The sequence below is a fragment of the Cherax quadricarinatus genome, chromosome 20 (assembly GCF_038502225.1).
Source record: "Cherax quadricarinatus isolate ZL_2023a chromosome 20, ASM3850222v1, whole genome shotgun sequence".
Classification (NCBI taxonomy): domain Eukaryota; kingdom Metazoa; phylum Arthropoda; class Malacostraca; order Decapoda; family Parastacidae; genus Cherax; species Cherax quadricarinatus.
The window spans coordinates 48,564,824-48,586,125 of NC_091311.1; the positions used below are offsets into that span (position 1 = coordinate 48,564,824).

Below are 21,302 nucleotides of genomic sequence, written 5' to 3' on the forward strand. Positions count from 1 at the left end.
TATTTCAATCCAGAAGTCTGTTTGGGTGTCGTTATAGACCAAATTTGTTCCCATAAGAAATATTGTGAATTAGGTTAGTCCATTTCAGACCCCTAAAAATACACCTACAAAAGCACTTACAAAAATAAACTTACATAATTGGTCAAGTTGGGAGCTGAACGTTATCCGGGGGTCCACTGTATATATATTACTAAATGTAAAAGGAGAAACTTTTGTTTTTTCTTTTGGGCCACCCCACCTCAGTGGGGTACGGCTGGTGCGTTGAAAGAAGGAAGAAATATATATATTGTGTGTGATATAATTTGCATACTTCCATAGTATATAAACAGCATGAAACTACTACAATTGAGCGAGTGCAATAGCACATGCACATAATTTATTTTATATAATATATATTATTAATTGGAACCTCTATTATCCACATGTCTGCTCCTGGATGTATGTAAATGCTGTACTGTATGTATATACTTGATTTTGGCAAATAGCTGATATTTCCAACACCCAAAATACATGTTGCATAGAATAACTGACAGTGATATACTGTATTTCAGTAAAGAATAAATAAGTTATTTAAAAAAGTTATTAAAAACAATGTTGTTAACTTTGGTGGTGGTGATGAGGTTCATGTTAAGGTGCAGCTTACTACTGCACTGAGCAACACCTGGCAGCATGAGGTGATGGGTGAAGTGGAAATACTGTAATATTGTTGATCCCAGGGTGTGAAGTTTTTTTTATTTGTCAGCGTTGTCACCAGTTTTTTAATTTTTTACAAATTAAAACTTCAAATTATGAGGTACTCTTTGAACATTACAATCATGACAATGTTTATGGTCAGAAACTCTGAGATTAGGGTGACATGCAAGGGTCAGTACACTCTTGTATACCTGCAATGCAAATGATCCCCCCACCATAGAATTCAAATGCCTAAGATTTTCAGTTAGTTCAGTGGTCTATAATAGAGGTTCTATGTTATTCTGTACATAAATGTACATATATAAAAATACTTGTGTATTGTTTTACTTCCAAGTAACATGTATGATTTAGCAAGAAAATGCAGTTGTACATTGGGTATTTTTATACATATAATTTAATAGTGCAAATACTTTAATAAATATCAATATTTTATCAGTAATATTAAAAAATATGCATTTACTGTAACGCTAAATACACAAATGTTCGCACATTCATGCCAGAAATTAGTATTTGGCACATCCTCCTTTGACGTTGATGATAGCATAGTTATTTCTCTAGCTTTTCATTTGATTACCTTTTTCAGGAGGATATTTGTCCATTTTTTATGCTTCAGTTCATAACCTCCCCCTCTCTAATCCCATCCCAAAATAATGTCTGGGGGTTGTGGTAGACAAAGCCAATTTTTTTTTTTTCTCTTAATGATTTATAGACCTGAATGTGTGCTTTGGGTTGTTATTGTGCTGTAAAATCACTTTCTGCCAAACAGCCAGGCTTTTGAATAAAAATATTCTGGCATACAATGGGTCTGTCCTTCAATACTTAATTAAAAACAGGTCACTGCAGTGTTCTATATTTAGGACAACATTCTCAGCTGTCCAAACAGTTTATTAACCCTTTGAGGGTCCATGCCATTGATCTACGACTTTACATTGAGGGTCCAAACCGTAGATCTACGTCATGAGCTCAGCTCACTCTGATAAGCTGCGAGTGGTAAATTTTGGCCTAGATATAAGAGAATACACCTATGTGGTATGTGTGCACCACATAAAATAAATCCTGCAGCACATAGTGCATAATAAGAAAAAACTGAGACCGTAATTTTTTATTAAAACAGCGAATTTGCAGTGTTTTTCGTATGTTTTTTATAGGTGTATTTGCAATTTCTTGATCTCATTTGACAGAATGGAAGATATATTACAGAAATAGAGATGATTTTGATTGGTTTTAGTACTGGAAATGGCTTGAAACTGAGCTCAAAGTAGTGGAAATGTTAAATTTTTGCCAATGTTCAAGAGTAAACAAATGACCTCACACATCTAATACATGCCTGCTGGTGGGTCTAATATACGTTCACAAATGTGGTGATATTATTTATACAATTATTACAGTATTGCATAACAGTAAATCTTCTATTTTTTGGTTTGAATAAAAATTCATTATGTGAATAAAAAATAAAAATGGAATTCATTAGTAAAGCCTGAAAATGTAACTAATGAACAGAGGAAATGTTAGTTTAGTGCCAGGAATGCTTGCATTGTTTATTCTGGACCCTATTTTGAAATTGGAGAATTTTGAACTTTGCATTAAATTGGCCAAATTACCAATTTCCGATCACTTTATTTTGTAGTTGAAACAGTTGACTTGGCTATTTCTTGTGCTCAATCGATAGAATAGAAGCAATACTAGTGAAATAGCTAAGAATTTGGTCAATTGGAATAATGTAATTGGCCTAAAATGGGAGTCAAAGTCGGCAAAATCGCCGATGTGTAAATATCGCTGACGCATCAAAATTCGCCAGAGCATAATTTCGTCAATTTTCCATCAAATTTTGTAGTATTTTGTTTTATTACCTTCAGAAAAAGATTCTCTACCATTTCATAAGAAAAAATAAAATTATTTTTTGAAAATTCTTGGACACTGGTGCACACTTTGAAATTTGGCCTCTGGACCCTGAAAGGATTAATGAAAGCACAATGATTTCTGGCAACTTTAAATTTTCTTTTGTACTGCATCTCTGAGATGCATAGATACTAAATTCTGGCAGATTCTCAGTTATCACCAGTAGATTGGAGGTAGCCTCCTATACCACTTTTGTGAGAGAGTACAGTTAAGTTGAACCTTCTTGAACCTTCCTCTTAGTAGGATAGCAATAAATCTACTCTCTTTGAACTTCTTTATGGATGTTTTGGTCATAAGGTTAACTATCCTACAAAATTCTTTATAACCAACACCAGATTTGTGAAGATGTATGAACTTTAACATAGATCTTCAGACAGTTTCAACTTCCCAATTATGATAGATGTTACCAACAATATTGCTCAGGTGTACACCTCTTTTTTACTTAATGATGAGGAGGGTGCCATCCATAGACTTGTTGTTTCTTTGGGAAAGTATTACTTTTAAAGCATTCAGATGTATCATATTTACTAGGGCAAAAATAAATGGCAATATCGTATATTTAAATATACATACTACATACAGTATACTCAGTACAACTTCTGAACTGGTATGCTGGGAAAGCATACAATATTGATAATTTTAGTATTGATTATGCTTTGATATATTCATTTCTATTTAAAATGTGGAATGTACAAATGCATTTCCCTGCTGCATCATTTTTTTTTTTTTGTGTTCTGTTGTCAAGGACATAAATTTTAGGAGGTACTGTACTGTGTGTGTGTGTGTGTGTGTGTGTGTGTGTGTGTGTGTGTGTGTGTGTGTGTGTGTGTGTGTGTGTGTGTGTGTGTGTGTGTGTGTGTGTGTCTGTGTGTGTCTGTGTCTGTCTGTCTGTCTGTCTGTCTGTGTATCGTGCTTTTTAAGCCAAGCTTGCCAGTCTAGCTTATTCATGAAAAAACATGCAGAATTTAAATTTATGGGTGCAATAACTGTTTAAAAATCAGGTCAACCATCATAATGTTTATAGAGTATGTTACATTAATGCTAGATAATAGTAAATAAATTTAGGATGAACCTAGATATGTTGTGTATGAATAAACTATACAGTGGGTGATTATCTGAACTATATTGGACATATCCTTGGCTGTATACAAGGCTGTCCAATAAAATACGTCTGGTTTGAAAAACGATTGATCTACTAAAAGAGAAGAGTACACTCCATCAGCATGGCAACTGGAAAAAATATCCATGCAACAAGAACTCTTTGCTTCACTAGGTGGAATCAAGCATAGCCTGAGCTGAAGGTCCTGACAGCATAGTGTCCTTCACTGATGGCTCACCAAATTCAGTAGCTGGAGTCCATCAGGATTAACAGTCCAGGGGATAGAGACAATTCGTCAAACACTCAGGAGGATTTAGAGATAAAAAAATTAGCATGTTGCTATTCACAGATTCCAAAGCTGCTTTTCAGTCTCTCCAACACACTCAACTGTCAGGACAATATAAGACAAATCACGTCTCTTAAGCATCTTACAGGTCCTAAATGTGGAGAGAGGTAAAACCACACACAACTGGATACCAAACCACGTTGGTATACAGTAGAACAGGCCAACTGTCAACAAGACCAACTGTCATCAAGTATAACAGTGGTGGATTGTAAGGAGGCACCATCAGCAGAAGCTTCTTTTCTCTTCAACAAGTTAACAGACGATCACAGCAACCCTTCAGACAAATCTATATAATTTTTATGAAAGAAAAATCCTACAGGAATTCAAGAGCTTCCCAGAGTTTGAGTCATTCACTTGGTTAGAAATTGCACCCATTCCTTCTCTTTCACAAATTCCAGCAAATTGTAAAACTGTTGGAGTGTACTCTACTGACACAGCTTCCACCTGCAGAAAAACACACAGGCCACACTATGGGAAACACAAGTACAGTAGGGCCCCTCTTGATGGTGTTTTGCCTTACGGTGTTCTGCTAATACGGCGATTTCAAATTATGACCAAAACTGTCTACAGCTCCCTGTCTTTCCAATACGGCGTGCGCCACCTGGTTTGTTTACATTCTCCGTGAGCACCGCATCTCCATTATGTTTGGAAACTCCAAAATTTCAAGTGGTTTAAAGTTATTTCATATTTCATATATACAGGTACCATCCGACTTACGACCGAGTTCGTTTCCGACCGACCGGTCGTAAGTCGATATAGACGTAAGTCGAACCTTACTACTGAATATCAACATCACATTTTTGTAATGACTATTTTATTGTTTTATTTTGGTATTTCATTTTTTACTTTACTTTTTATGCTGGTAGTACTCTATTTTATACTGTAAGGTTTGGGATAAACACTGTGTACAACACAAACAGTTGTTTAGTTCCCAGAAATTTGGCATACAAAACATGGTCATAAGTCGAATAGTCGTATGTCGAGCAGGTCGTAAGTCAGATGGTAGGTGTACCCTGATAATTATACTTATGTGTACCTATACCTAAGTAAACTTACACACTGTGCTGGCATGCAGGTACACATTAAAATCACTAAGAGTGTCTTATTTGTCTTGAAGATGACATATTAATAATGATAACACAAAATAATAATCATTGAGGCACATTAAATGTCGTAAAAAATGTTAATATAGACATTTTGCTTAATCCCTCTGATATTTTTTCAAAATTATATAATAAACCCACTACATAACATATAAACATGATAAATATACCCACAGTAGAATAAATTAACGTAACTGTGAGATGTTTTTCTAGGCTGCTTGCGGGAGTGAACTAAAACCATACACATCCAGTTGGTTTGTTTACATAACTTGCGCTGTCCTCTCATGTACTCATTTTCTCTCTTGTTTATTTGTTTAATCTTGTTTACTCGCTTCTCGCCCTACAGTGGGAGACGGCCAACTTGTTGAAAAAAAAAAAGTAACGAGTGTACACTGTATGCATTTTATCACTAGGGCTCTTTAAATGTTGAAGCATATTACGTGGGGGTGGGGTGGGGTTGCCTGGCTGGCTACCGTACCTACCACAGCTAACTACTTACAATAAATGCTACTCACTTCTAACCCTACATTAAAACTACAAACATTTTGAGGTAAGTAATCGGTGTACTGTGTATGTATTTTACTTTTTATTGTTTTTTAACCCTTTCAGGGTCAGTCCCATATGTGTACAGCTTGAGAGCCAGTGTCTGTCCTGTATTTATACGCCAAAACTTTAGCGCCTTCAAATCTGGTGGAAGAAAGCTGGTAGGCTTACATATGAAAGAATGGGTCTACGTGGTCATTGTGCGCAGTATAAAAAAATCCTGCAGCATGCGGTGCATAATGAGAAGAAAAAACTGACTCTTTTTTTATTTAAAGCAGATACTGTACTTTACAGTGTATTTTTGTATGGTATTTATGGTTGTATTCTCATTTTCTTAAACTCGTTTGATAGAATGGAAGATATATTACAGAAATAGAGATGATTTTGATTGATTTCACAGTAAAAAGTACCTTGAAATTGTGCTCAAAGTAGCGAAAATGTTCAATTTTTGCTGATGTTCAAGAGTTAACAAATTAAGCCATGCGTCCAGTACTTGTCAACTGGTGAGTCTAATATTCTTTCACAAGTGCACTGATGTATTTATACCATTTTTACAATAATACAGTAGTTTGCATAACAGTAAATCTTCTATATTTTTGTAATAATAAAAATTCAAAATGGAAAGCAAGAGTAATATAAGACGGGCCTGGAGACGTGACTAATGAACAGAGAAGATGTTATTTTAGTACCAGGAATATCTGTCTTGTTTATTCTGGACCCAATTTTGAAATTGGCATCTTTTGAAATTTGTGTGAAATTGGCCAAATTGCCAATTTCTGATCATTTTATTGGGTAGTTGAAATCAGTACAGTGGACCCCCGAGTTTCGTGATTAATCCGTTCCAGAGAGCTTGCCGAAAGTCGAAATTCACGAAACTCGAAACCATTTTCCCCATAAGAAATAATGGAAATAAAATTAATCCGTTCCAGACACCCAAAAATATTAAAATAAAATATTTTTTTTCAAATTAAATAAAGATTTATGTATTGAAATCAATGAGAAATCAAATACATGCATATAAAAAATAATAATAACATTACAATTACCTTTACTGAAGACTTCTGGGTGGATGGAAGGCAGGAGGAGGGGATAGGAGGAAGGTGTACACTATTGTTTGGAAGGAGAATCTCCTTCCATTAGGACTTCAGGTAGCAAGTCCTTATCTGGGGTTACTTCCCTTCTTTTAATGCCACTGGGAACAACTTGAGTCACTGGACCCCTGTCGCACAAAATATCTATCCAGAGAGGTCTTTTTCTGGCGTTTCTTTAAGATTTTCCTGAAGTGGGACACAACACTGTCATTGTACATGTTGTAGATATGGCTTGTTTCAGCTTGGTCAGGGTGATACTTTTCAACAAAACTTTGCAACTCATTCCACTTGGCACAAATCTCCTTAATCTTTGAAGAAGGCACCTCATCCACTCCCTCTTCCTCCTCCTCTGAAGCAAGTTCCTCGGCTGTGGTCTGATGCTGTTCCAGTTGAAGCTGTTGCAGTTCGTCAGTGGTTAGCTCTTCCCTGTGGTCTTCCACCAACTCTTCCACATCCCTGTCACTCACGTCCAACCCCATGGGCTTGACCAATGCCACAACACCTTCCACAACAGGCAGAGGGTCAGCAGGGACAGGGTCTGCCTCAAACCCTTCAAAATCCCTCTGGATCGTGTTCCTCACTTTATTTACCAAAGGGCTTGCACTAGCTTCCCTTGGGTCCATGATGACTTATTTAGCAGTTGCAAGCGCAAAAAAACAATGGATTATTATGAAATGTATGAACCCGCGGGGTGATGGTCACGTGTTGGTAAACAATGGCACACTGAGCGTGAATGGCGTGGGAGACTAGCTTGGTGTGCGCAGTGATGGGCGGACGGGTACTGGACGGTTGCCAAAACATGAGTCTAATCACGAAACTCGAGGCCAAATTTTGCCAAAAAAACTCGCCGAAGGTCAAATTTCATGAAAGCCGAGGATGCCGAAACTCGAGGGTCCACTGTATGTATGTATGTATGTATGTATGTCCTGCCAAGTGAGTGTAAAACGAAAGCCTGTAATTGTTTTACATGATGGTAGGATTGCTGGTGTCTTTTGTCTGTCTCATAAATATGCAAGATTACAGGCATGTCTTGCTACTTCTACTTACACTTAGGTCACACTACACATACATGTACACGTTTATTTATACACACTCATCTGAGTTTTCTTTGATTTTATCTTAATAGTTCTTGGTCTTATTACTTTTCCTTTTATATCCATGGGGAAGTGGAATAAGAATCTTTCCTCCGTAAGCCATGCGTGTTGTAAAAGTCAACTAAAATGCCGGGAACAATGGGCTAGTAACCCCTTTTCCTGTAAAGATTACTAAAAAGAATAAGAAGAAGAAAATTGTCAAAGTGGGAAGTCTGAATGTGCGTGGATGTTGTGCAAATGATAAGAAAGAGATGATTGTGGATGTTATGAATGAGAAGAAACTGGATGTCCTGGCTTTAAGTGAAACAAAGCTGAAGGGGGTGGGAGAATTTCAATGGAGAGGAAAAAATGGGATTAGGTCAGGGGTTTCAAATAGAGTTAGAGCTAAAGAAGGAGTAGCAATAATGTTGAAGGATAATCTATGGCAGGAAAAGAGGGACTACAAATGTATAAATTCAAGGATTATGTGGAGTAAAATAAAGATTGAATGTGAAAAGTGGGTTATAGTAAGCGTGTATGCACCTGGAGAAGAGAGAAGTGTAGAGAGAGAGATTCTGGGAAATGTTGAGTGAATGCATGGGGAGTTTTGAATCAAGTGTGAGAGTAATGGTGGTTGGGGATTTCAATGCTAAAGTGGGTAAAAATGTTATGGAGGGAGTAGTAGGTAACTTTGGGGTGCCAGGGGTAAATGTAAATGGGGAGCCTTTAATTGAGCTATGTGTAGAAAGAGATTTGGTAATAAGTAATACATATTTTATGAAAAAGAGGATAAATAAATATACAAGGTATGATGTAGCACGTAATGAAAGTAGTTTGTTAGATTATGTATTGGTGGATAAAAGGTTGATGGGTAGGCTCCAGGATGTACATGTTTATAGAGGGGCAACTGATATATCAAATCATTATTTAGTTGTAGCTACAGTTAGAGTAAGAGGTAGATGGGAAAAGAGGAAGGTGGCAACAACAAGTAAGAGGGAGGTTAAAGTGTATAAACTAAGGGAGGAGGAAGTTCGGGCGAGATATAAGCGACTATTGGCAGAAAGGTGGGCTAGTGCAAAGATGAGTAGTGGGGGTGTTGAAGAGGGTTGGAATAGTTTTAAAAATGCAGTATTAGAATGTGGGGCAGAAGTTTGTGGTTATAGGAGGGTGGGGGCAGGAGGAAAGAGGAGTGATTGGTGGAATGATGAAGTAAAGGGTGTGATAAAAGAGAAAAAGGTAGCTTATGAGAGGTTTTTACAAAGCAGAAGTGTTATAAGAAGAGCAGAGTATATGGAGAGTAAAAGAAAGGTGAAGAGAGTGGTGAGAGAGTACAAAAGGAGAGCAGATGAAAGAGTGGGAGAGGCACTGTCAAGAAATTTTAATGAAAATAAGAAAAAATTTTGGAGTGTGTTAAACAAGTTAAGAAAGCCTAGGGAAAGTATGGATTTGTCAGTTAAAAACAGAGTAGGGGAGTTAGTAGATGGGGAGATGGAGGTATTAGGTAGATGGCGAGAATATTTTGAGGAACTTTTAAATGTTGAGGAAGAAAGGGAGGCGGTAATTTCATGCACTGGCCAGGGAGGTATACCATCTTTTAGGAGTGAAGAAGAGCAGAATGTAAGTGTGGTGGAGGTACGTGAGGCATTACGTAGAATGAAAGGTGGTAAAGCAGCTGGAACTGATGGGATCATGACAGAAATGTTAAAAGCAGGGGGGGATGTAGTGTTGGAGTGGTTGGTACTTTTGTTTAATAAATGTATGAAAGAGGGGAAGGTACCTTGGGATTGGCGGAGAGCATGTATAGTCCCTTTATATAAAGGGAAAGGGGACAAAAGAGTTTGTAAAAATTATAGAGGAATAAGATTACTGAGTATACCAGGAAAAGTATACGGTAGGGTTATAATTGAAAGAATTATAGGTAAGACAGAATGTAGGATTGCGGATGATCAGGGAGGCTTCAGAGTGGGTAGGGGATGTGTAGATCAAGTGTTTACATTGAAGCACATATGTGAACAGTATTTAGATAAAGGTAGGGAAGTTTTTATTGCATTTATGGATTTAGAAAAGGCATATGATAGAGTGGATAGAGGAGCAATGTGGCAGATGTTGCAAGTATATGGAATAGGTGGTAAGTTACTAAATGCTGTAAAGAGCTTTTATGAGGATAGTGAGGCTCAGGTTAGGGTATGTAGAAGAGAGGGAGAATATTTCCCGGTAAAACTAGGTCTTAGACATGGATGTGTAATGTCACCATTGTTGTTTAATATATTTATAGATGGGGTTGTAAAGGAAGTAAATGCTAGGGTGTTCGGGAGAGGGGTGGGATTAAATTTTGGGGAATCAAATTCAAAATGGGAATTGACACAGTTACTTTTTGCTGATGATACTGTGCTTATGGGCGATTCTAAAGAAAAATTGCAAAGGTTAGTGGATGAGTTTGGGAATGTGTGTAAAGGTAGAAAGTTGAAAGTGAACATAGAAAAGAGTAAGGTGATGAGGGTATCAAATGATTTAGATAAAGAAAAATTGGACATCAAATTGGGGAGGAGGAGTGACAGGTGTGGCAGGGTGACCCAAAAAGAAAGAAAATCCCCAAAAAGAAAATACTTTCATCATTCAATACTTTCACCTCACTCACACATAATCACTGTTTTTGCAGAGGTGCCCAGAATACAACAGTTTAGAAGTATGTATGTATGAAAATACACAATATATCCCTCCAAACTGCCAATATCCCAAACTACTCCTTTCGAGTGCAGGCATTGTACTTCCCATTTCCAGGACTCGAGTCCGGTTATATAAAATAACCGGTTTCCCTGAATCCCTTCACTAAATATTACACTGCTCACACTCCAACAGTTACTTTTTGCTGATGATACTGTGCTTATGGGAGATTCTAAAGAAAAATTGCAAAGGTTAGTGGATGAGTTTGGGAATGTGTGTAAAGGTAGAGAGCTGAAAGTGAACATAGAAAAGAGTAAGGTGATGAGGGTGTCAAATGATTTAGATAATGAAAAATTGGATATCAAATTGGGGAGGAGGAGTATGGAAGAAGTGAATGTTTTCAGATACTTGGGAGTTGACGTGTCGGCGGATGGATTTATGAAGGATGAGGTTAATCATAGAATTGATGAGGGAAAAAAGGTGAGTGGTGCGTTGAGGTATATGTGGAGTCAAAAAACGTTATCTATGGAGGCAAAGAAGGGAATGTATGAAAGTATAGTAGTACCAACACTCTTATATGGGTGTGAAGCTTGGGTGGTAAATGCAGCAGCGAGGAGACGGTTGGAGGCAGTGGAGATGTCCTGTTTAAGGGCAATGTGTGGTGTAAATATTATGCAGAAAATTCGGAGTGTGGAAATTAGGAAAAGGTGTGGAGTTAATAAAAGTATTAGTCAGAGGGCAGAAGAGGGGTTGTTGAGGTGGTTTGGTCATTTAGAGAGAATAGATCAAAGTAGAATGACATGGAAAGCATATAAATCTATAGGGGAAGGAAGGCGGGGTAGGGGTCGTCCTCGAAAGGGTTGGAGAGAGGGGGTAAAGGAGGTTTTGTGGGCAAGGGGCTTGGACTTACAGCAAGCGTGCATGAGCGTGTTAGATAGGAGTGAATGGAGATGAATGGTACTTGGGACCTGACGATCTGTTGGAGTGTGAGCAGGGTAATATTTAGTGAAGGGATTCAGGGAAACCGGTTATTTTCATATAGTCGGACTTGAGTCCTGGAAATGGGAAGTACGGTGCCTGCATTTTAAAGGAGGGGTTTGGGATATTGGCAGTTTGGAGGGATATGTTGTGTATCTTTATATGTGTATGCTTCTAAACTGTTGTATTTCTGAGCACCTCTGCAAAAACAGTGATAATGTGCGAGTGTGGTGAAAGTGTTGAATGATGATGAAAGTAATTTCTTTTTGGGGATTTTCTTTCTTTTTTGGGTAACCCTGCCTCGGTGGGAGACGGCCGACTTGTTGAAAAAAAAAAAAAATATATGTCGTGCCGAATATGTAAAACTGGTCAATTAGCAAGAACTCATTTAAAATTAAGTCCTTTCTGAAACTTCTCTTATACTTTTAAAGATATATTTTATTCATTTATGTTAATGTAAAAATTTTTAATTTTGCACCAGAAGAATCTTAGAAAACTAACCTAACCTTATTATAACAAGAGCAATTTATTTTACCCTAACCCAACTAAATATATTTTAAATACGTTTACAATAATTTAATACTAAACAAACACAATCAGATATATTTTTTTCGTTAGGTTCAGAATGATTTTGGCGAAATTATTGCATATACAAATTTTCACTTGTCCTATATGGCAAGATGAGCGTTGCTATTTAAGCCAAGATCGCAAGTTCTGCCTTTTCGGCACGACCAACTTGTTGAAAAAAAAATATATATATATATATACGTGTATATATATACAGTGGACCCCCGCATAACGATTACCTCCGAATGCGACCAATTATGTAAGTGTATTTAAGTAAGTGCGTTTGTACGTGTATGTTTTGGGGTCTGAAATGGACTAATCTACTTCACAATATTTCTTATGGGAACAAATTCGGTCAGTACTGGCACCTGAACATACTTCTGGAGTGAAAAAATATCGTTAACCGGGGGTCCACTGTATATATATATATATATATATATATATATATATATATATATATATATATATATATATATATATATTATGGTATAAACCTTGGTAATAAATACCGACAAGTTGGTTTAGAAAGACACGTAAGCAAACACTATAACATATTTATTAGAAAACGTTTCGGTCCTGGGACCTTGATCACTTCTAACATACAGAGGTAGAAAGACATTACATTATATATACAGTGGACCCCCGCTTAACGATCACCTCCAAATGCGACCAATTATGTAAGTGTATTTATGTAAGTGCGTTTGTACGTGTATGTTTGGGGGTCTGAAATGGACTAATCTACTTCACAATATTCCTTATGGGAAAAAATTCGGTCAGTACTGGCACCTGAACATACTACTGGAATGAAAAAAGTTCGTTAACCGGGGGTCCACTGTATAGGCGGAGAGTGAGATGTGATGCACGTGACCTGAGGAATGTCATAAGAACATAAGAATGGAGGAACACTGTAGAAGGCCTACTGGCCTATGCGAGGCAGGTCCTTATCAAAACAACCTCTACCTATGATGAGGACGGGTAGACAATGAAATCATGTGACTCCTGTGTTGTTGGGTTGGCGAGACAGGCAGAGATCTTGCAGTCCGCCTGAATGAGCATCGAAATGCCTCTAACAGAGACGATGTAAGGTACGCCTGTGTCCTCCACAAAGACTCCACGGGGCATTTGATGAACTGGAACGAGGCACAACTCGTTCTCACCGAACCAGACCTCAGATGCCGACGGTGCCTAGAAGCCTCAATAATCGCCGTCACCGACACTATAGAACGCAACACTGGAAACTACAAAATTTCAAAAACATTGGCATACATGATACTTAAGCAGCACCAACCCAACAACACAGGAGTCACATGATTTCATCGTCTACCCGTCCTCATCATAGGTAGAGGTTGTTTTGATAAGGACCTGCCTCGCATGGGCCAGTAGGCCTTCTACAGTGTTCCTCCATTCTTATGTTCTTATGACATTCCTCAGGTCACGTGCGTCACATCTCACTCTCCGCCTATATATACAGTGGACCCCCGCTTAACGATCACCTCCAAATGCGACCAATTATGTAAGTGTATTTATGTAAGTGCGTTTGTACGTGTATGTTTGGGGGTCTGAAATGGACTAATCTACTTCACAATATTCCTTATGGGAAAAAATTCGGTCAGTACTGGCACCTGAACATACTACTGGAATGAAAAAAGTTCGTTAACCGGGGGTCCACTGTATAATATCTTTCTACCTCTGTATGTTAGAAGTGATCAAGGTCCCAGGACCGAAACGTTTTCTAATAAATATGTTATATATATTATTTTTTTTATTTTTTTATTTTTATTATCACACCGGCCGATTCCCACCAAGGCAGGGTGGCCCGAAAAAGAAAAACTTTCACCATCATTCACTCCATCACTGTCTTGCCAGAAGGGTGCTTTACACTACAGTTTTTAAACTGCAACATTAACACCCCTCCTTCAGAGTGCAGGCACTGTACTTCCCATCTCCAGGACTCAAGTCCGGCCTGCCGGTTTCCCTGAATCCCTTCATAAATGTTACTTTGCTCACACTCCAACAGCACGTCAAGTATTAAAAACCATTTGTCTCCATTCACTCCTATCAAACACGCTCACGCATGCCTGCTGGAAGTCCAAGCCCCTCGCACACAAAACCTCCTTTACCCCCTCCCTCCAACCCTTCCTAGGCCGACCCCTACCCCGCCTTCCTTCCACTACAGACTGATACACTCTTGAAGTCATTCTGTTTCGCTCCATTCTCTCTACATGTCCGAACCACCTCAACAACCCTTCCTCAGCCCTCTGGACAACAGTTTTGGTAATCCCGCACCTCCTCCTAACTTCCAAACTACGAATTCTCTGCATTATATTCACACCACACATTGCCCTCAGACATGACATCTCCACTGCCTCCAGCCTTCTCCTCGCTGCAACATTCATCACCCACGCTTCACACCCATATAAGAGCGTTGGTAAAACTATACTCTCATACATTCCCCTCTTTGCCTCCAAGGACAAAGTTCTTTGTCTCCACAGACTCCTAAGTGCACCACTCACTCTTTTTCCCTCATCAATTCTATGATTCACCTCATCTTTCATAGACCCATCCGCTGACACGTCCACTCCCAAATATCTGAATACGTTCACCTCCTCCATACTCTCTCCCTCCAATCTGATATTCAATCTTTCATCACCTAATCTTTTTGTTATCCTCATAACCTTACTCTTTCCTGTATTCACCTTTAATTTCCTTCTTTTGCACACCCTACCAAATTCATCCACCAATCTCTGCAACTTCTCTTCAGAATCTCCCAAGAGCACAGTGTCATCAGCAAAGAGCAGCTGTGACAACTCCCACTTTGTGTGTGATTCTTTATCTTTTAACTCCACGCCTCTTGCCAAGACCCTCGCATTTACTTCTCTTACAACCCCATCTATAAATATATTAAACAACCACGGTGACATCACACATCCTTGTCTAAGGCCTACTTTTACTGGGAAAAAATTTCCCTCTTTCCTACATACTCTAACTTGAGCCTCACTATCCTCGTAAAAACTCTTCACTGCTTTCAGTAACCTACCTCCTACACCATACACTTGCAACATCTGCCACATTGCCCCCCTATCCACCCTGTCATACGCCTTTTCCAAATCCATAAATGCCACAAACACCTCTTTAGCCTTATCTAAATACTGTTCACTTATATGTTTCACTGTAAACACCTGGTCCACACACCCCCTACCTTTCCTAAAGCCTCCTTGTTCATCTGCTATCCTATTCTCCATCTTACTCTTAATTCTTTCAATTATAACTCTACCATACACTTTACCAGGTACACTCAACAGACTTATCCCCCTATAATTTTTGCACTCTCTTTTATCCCCTTTGCCTTTATACAAAGGAACTATGCATGCTCTCTGCCAATCCCTAGGTACCTTACCCTCTTCCATACATTTATTAAATAATTGCACCAACCACTCCAAAACTATATCCCCACCTGCTTTTAACATTTCTATCTTTATCCCATCAATCCCGGCTGCCTTACCCCCTTTCATTTTACCTACTGCCTCACGAACTTCCCCCACACTCACAACTGGCTCTTCCTCACTCCTACAAGATGTTATTCCTCCTTGCCCTATACACGAAATCACAGCTTCCCTATCTTCATCAACATTTAACAATTCCTCAAAATATTCCTTCCATCTTCCCAATACCTCTAACTCTCCATTTAATAACTCTCCTCTCCTATTTTTAACTGACAAATCCATTTGTTCTCTAGGCTTTCTTAACTTGTTAATCTCACTCCAAAACTTTTTCTTATTTTTAACAAAATTTGTTGATAACATCTCACCCACTCTCTCATTTGCTCTCTTTTTACATTGCTTCACCACTCTCTTAACTTCTCTCTTTTTCTCCATATACTCTTCCCTCCTTGCATCACTTCTACTTTGTAAAAACTTCTCATATGCTAACTTTTTCTCCCTTACTACTCTCTTTACATCATCATTCCACCAATCGCTCCTCTTCCCTCCTGCACCCACTTTCCTGTAACCACAAACTTCTGCTGAGCACTCTAACACTACATTTTTAAACCTACCCCATACCTCTTCGACCCCATTGCCTATGCTCTCATTAGCCCATCTATCCTCCAATAGCTGTTTATATCTTACCCTAACTGCCTCCTCTTTTAGTTTATAAACCTTCACCTCTCTCTTCCCTGATGCTTCTATTCTCCTTGTATCCCATCTACCTTTTACTCTCAGTGTAGCTACAACTAGAAAGTGATCTGATATATCTGTGGCCCCTCTATAAACATGTACATCCTGAAGTCTACTCAACAGTCTTTTATCTACCAATACATAATCCAACAAACTACTGTCATTTCGCCCTACATCATATCGTGTATACTTATTTATCCTCTTTTTCTTAAAATATGTATTACCTATAACTAAACCCCTTTCTATACAAAGTTCAATCAAAGGGCTCCCATTATCATTTACACCTGGCACCCCAAACTTACCTACCACACCCTCTCTAAAAGTTTCTCCTACTTTAGCATTCAAGTCCCCTACCACAATTACTCTCTCACTTGGTTCAAATGCTCCTATACATTCACTTAACATCTCCCAAAATCTCTCTCTCTCCTCTGCATTCCTCTCTTCTCCAGGTGCATACACGCTTATTATGACCCACTTCTCGCATCCAACCTTTACTTTAATCCACATAATTCTTGAATTTACACATTCATATTCTCTTTTCTCCTTCCATAACTGATCATTTAACATTACTGCTACCCCTTCCTTTGCTCTAACTCTCTCAGATACTCCAGATTTAATCCCATTTATTTCCCCCCACTGAAACTCTCCTACCCCCTTCAGCTTTGTTTCGCTTAGGGCCAGGACATCCAACTTCTTTTCATTCATAACATCAGCAATCATCTGTTTCTTGTCATCCGCACTACATCCACGCACATTTAAGCAACCCAGTTTTATAAAGTTTTTCTTCTTCTCTTTTTTAGTAATTGTATACAGGAGAAGGGGTTACTAGCCCATTGCTCCCGGCATTTTAGTCGCCTCATACGACACGCATGGCTTACGGAGGAAAGATTCTTTTCCACTTCCCCATGGACAATAGAAGAAATAAAAAAAGAACAAGAGCTATTTAGAAAAAGGAGAAAAACCTAGATGTATGTATATATATATATGCATGTGCGTGTCTGTGAAGTGTGACCAAAGTGTAAGTAGGAGTAGCAAGATATCCCTGTTATCTTAGCGTGTTTATGAGACAGAAAAAGAAACCAGCAATCCTACCATCATGCAAAACAGTTACAGGTTTTTGTTTCACAGTCATCTGGCAGGACGGTAGTACTTCCCTGGGTGGTTGCTGTCTACCAACCTACTACCTGATATATTATATATATATTTATTTATTTATTTATTTATTTATTTATTTATTTATTTATTTATTTTCCTGCCCTGAGAGTGAGTTAAGGATCGGGGGTCTCGACCCTGAAAGGGTTAATGCCATGTTCTATTGCTGACTTATATATTAGTGTAACCTTATTATTTGACATTTATAAGTGGGAACAGTTGGTGTTATGCTTTCTGGCACCTACTGTCCAGTGAAGTCACAGACCCTGAGCTGCTTGGGGATTAGCGTGGACGGTTACAAAGCATGGCTTGCTTCTACAGTGTTTTAAAAGCTGAGGTTGGAGAGTTGAAGGAGGAGGTCTTGCTTCTCCAGGAGGAGATTAGGAGGCTGAAGGTCCACCTCAATGGGCCTGGGAGAGAGTGTGAGGTGGTTGGAGATGTGGGGAATGAGGCTTCTAGCAGTGAGGTGCAGTCTGTCTCTCACTGTGAGGAGGCTGTAGGTGGGGTGGTAGCAACGGCTACCAGCAGTGAGGTGCAGCCCAGCACCTGCTACAAGTGGCGAGTTGTTCACAGTAATGGGAGGCGCATCAGAGTAAGGAAAGTTAAGAGTGCAGATCTGAAGGTAGGAAATCGCTTCTCTGTTCTCCAGGATGAATGTACTTCAGTGGCCAGTGAAGGTAAGGGTACTACTGCCCCTGCTAATGAAGGTAAGCGCATTCTTGTGGTTGGTGACTCTCAGGTAAGATATGTTGATCGTGCTTTTTGTAATAGGAATAAGAAGATGAGAGATAGAGTGTGCTTCCCTGGAGCTGGTGTTGGGGACATTGTCAACAGACTGGATAATATCATGTCAGGTAATGGGAACAAGCCCATTATCTGTCTCAGTGCTGGTGGAAATGATATTGGGAAGGGTAGGAGAGAAGAGCTGCTAGATAAGTACAGGTCAGCTATAGATTTCATTAAGTCTAAGGGAGGGATCCCAATCATATGTAGCATCTTGCCTAGAAGGGGAGTAGGAAATGAATGGTTGTCTAGGGCAATTGGTGTAAATTGCTGGCTAGACAGATACTGCAAGGAACTTGCAATCCCATTCATTGACAACTGGAACAACTTTTATGGCAAACATGATATGTATGCAAGGGATGGGGTTCATCTCTCTGGGGCAGGGGTGGTAGCACTTGCAGACTCGATTGAGAAGGCCATTGGTGAAATGCCTATGATTTTAAACTGATGGAAGATAGAGGTATGGGTGTGTGTGGGAAACAAGCAGGTTGCAACACTAGGGTTGGAAACAGTAAATGTATAAAAGGCATTCAGCATGAAGTTATAAATAAAGACAATAGAACAGGTCAGCAAACAAAGGGGGACAGCAGAGGGCAGCAAGGGACTAGCTCCCTTAAGGTTTACTATACTAATAGCAGGAGTGTTAGAAATAAGATAGATGAGCTAAGATTAATTGCAAGTGCAGGAAACATAGATATTATTGCTATAACAGAGACCTGGCTCAATCTGAAAGATAGAGAGATGCCCTCTGAATGTCACATACAAGGCTATAAATTATTCCACACTGACAGGGTCAACAGGAAAGGTGGTGGAGTAGCGATGTATGTCAGAGACAATTTAAATTGTTGTGTTAGACAAGATATTAAATTAGAAGCGTCAGCCACTGAATCTGTTTGGTTACAGCTTCTCGAGGGCCGAGAAAAACTAATTTTGGGTGTGATTTACAGGGCCCCAAATCTTGATAGGGAGTGCAGTAAACTTCTATGGGACGAAATTCGTAAGGCATCTACATACGAAAATGTTGTGCTAATGGGAGATTTCAACTATAGACAGATTGACTGGAGCAATTTGACAGGAAATTTAGAGTCGGGTGACTTTCTTGATACGATCCAGGATTGTTTTTTAAAACAGTTTGTGACAGAGCCAACTAGGGGAAATAACCTCCTTGACTTGGTTCTTGCCAGTAGGGAAACACTAATTAATAATCTTGAGGTTAATGATGAGCTTGGGGAGAGTGATCACAAATCACTCAGTTTTAACATATCATGGAATTCCCCTAATAATGGCAATCAAGTCTCCGTCCCTGACTTTCGCTTGGCTGATTTCATAGGACTGAAAAATTACTTAGGTGGGCTGAACTGGAATGACCTGACTAGGGGTCAGGTAGGTGGTGATGGTTGCCGATATGATGCTTTCCAGGGCATAGTTCTAGCTGCTCAGTCAAATTATGTTCCAAATAGGGAAATCAGATCTAACAAAAATGATCCTAAATGGATGAACAATAGATTAAAATATCTGATTGGTCAAAAGAGAGGCATATATAGGCAAATCAAAAGAGGAGAGGGGCAATTAAGAAATCGATATATTCAGTTAAAGAGAGAAATAAAAAAGGGAATTAGAAAAGCAAATAGAGATTATGAGGTTAAAGTTGCAAGAGAATCGAAGACTAACCCAAAAGGATTCTTTCAGGTATACAGAAGTAAGATCAGGGACAAGATAGGCCCACTCAAAAGTTCCTCGGGTCAGCTCACTGACAGTGATAAGGAAATGTGTAGAATTTTTAACACATACTTCCTCTCAGTTTTTACACAGGAGGATACCAGCGATATTCCAGTAATGATAAATTATGTAGAACAGGACGATAATAAACTGTGCACTATTAGGGTCACAAGTGACATGGTCCTTAGGCAAATAGATAAATTAAAACCTAACAAATCCCCAGGCCCTGATGAACTGTATGCAAGGGTTCTAAAGGAATGTAAAGAGGAGCTTAGCACACCTTTGGCTAATCTTTTCAACATATCACTACAAACTGGCATGGTGCCAGATAAGTGGAAAATGGCAAATGTGATACCTATTTTCAAAACAGGTGACAGGTCCTTAGCTTCGAACTATAGACCAATAAGCCTAACCTCCATAGTGGGAAAATTTATGGAATCAATAATTGCCGAGGCAGTTCGTAGCCACCTTGAAAAGCATAAATTAATCAACGAATCTCAGCATGGTTTTACAAAGGGGCGTTCCTGCCTTACGAATTTATTAACTTTTTTCACTAAGGTATTTGAGGAGGTAGATCATGGTAATGAATATGATATTGTGTATATGGACTTAAGTAAGGCTTTTGACAGGGTCCCACATCAGAGACTATTGAGGAAAATTAAAGCACATGGAATAGGAGGAGAAATTTTTTCCTGGATAGAGGCATGGTTGACAAATAGGCAGCAGAGAGTTTGCATAAATGGGGAGAAATCAGAGTGGGGAAGCGTCACGAGCGGTGTTCCACAGGGGTCAGTGTTGGGCCCCCTGCTGTTCACAATCTACATAAACGACATAGATGAGGGCATAAAGAGCGACATCGGCAAGTTTGCCGATGACACCAAAATAGGCCGTCGAATTCATTCTGACGAGGACATTCGAGCACTCCAGGAAGATTTGAATAGACTGATGCAGTGGTCGGAGAAGTGGCAGATGCAGTTTAATATAGACAAATGCAAAGTTCTAAATGTTGGACAGGACAATAACCATGCCACATATAAACTAAATAATGTAGATCTTAATATTACGGATTGCGAAAAAGATTTAGGAGTTCTGGTTAGCAGTAATCTGAAACCAAGACAACAGTGCATAAGTGTTCGCAATAAAGCTAATAGAATCCTTGGCTTCATATCAAGAAGCATAAATAATAGGAGTCCTCAGGTTGTTCTTCAACTCTATACATCCTTGGTTAGGCCTCATTTAGATTATGCTGCACAGTTTTGGTCACCGTATTACAGAATGGATATAAATTCTCTGGAAAATGTACAAAGGAGGATGACAAAGATGATCCCATGTATCAGAAACCTTCCCTATGAGGATAGACTAAGGGCCCTGAAACTGCACTCTCTAGAAAGACGTAGAATTAGGGGGGATATGATTG

The 21,302-nt window shown here is 39.0% G+C and overlaps 1 protein-coding gene across 16 annotated transcripts in view; it reads left to right on the forward strand.

The window, feature by feature from the left end:
• fbl (pantothenate kinase 3 fbl) overlaps positions 1-21,302 on the forward strand; it is a 173,612-nt gene that overhangs the window by 126,666 nt on the left and 25,644 nt on the right. The window contains exon 9 of one of the 16 annotated variants that reach the window (XM_070087073.1): positions 486-9,127. The exons of 14 other annotated variants lie outside the window; for them this stretch is intronic. The gene's annotated coding sequence lies outside the window, so the exon portion shown is untranslated. Of the gene's footprint in view, positions 1-485; positions 9,128-21,302 lie in introns of those variants that run through there. One more of the 16 variants, XM_070087068.1, reaches the window with a different exon arrangement.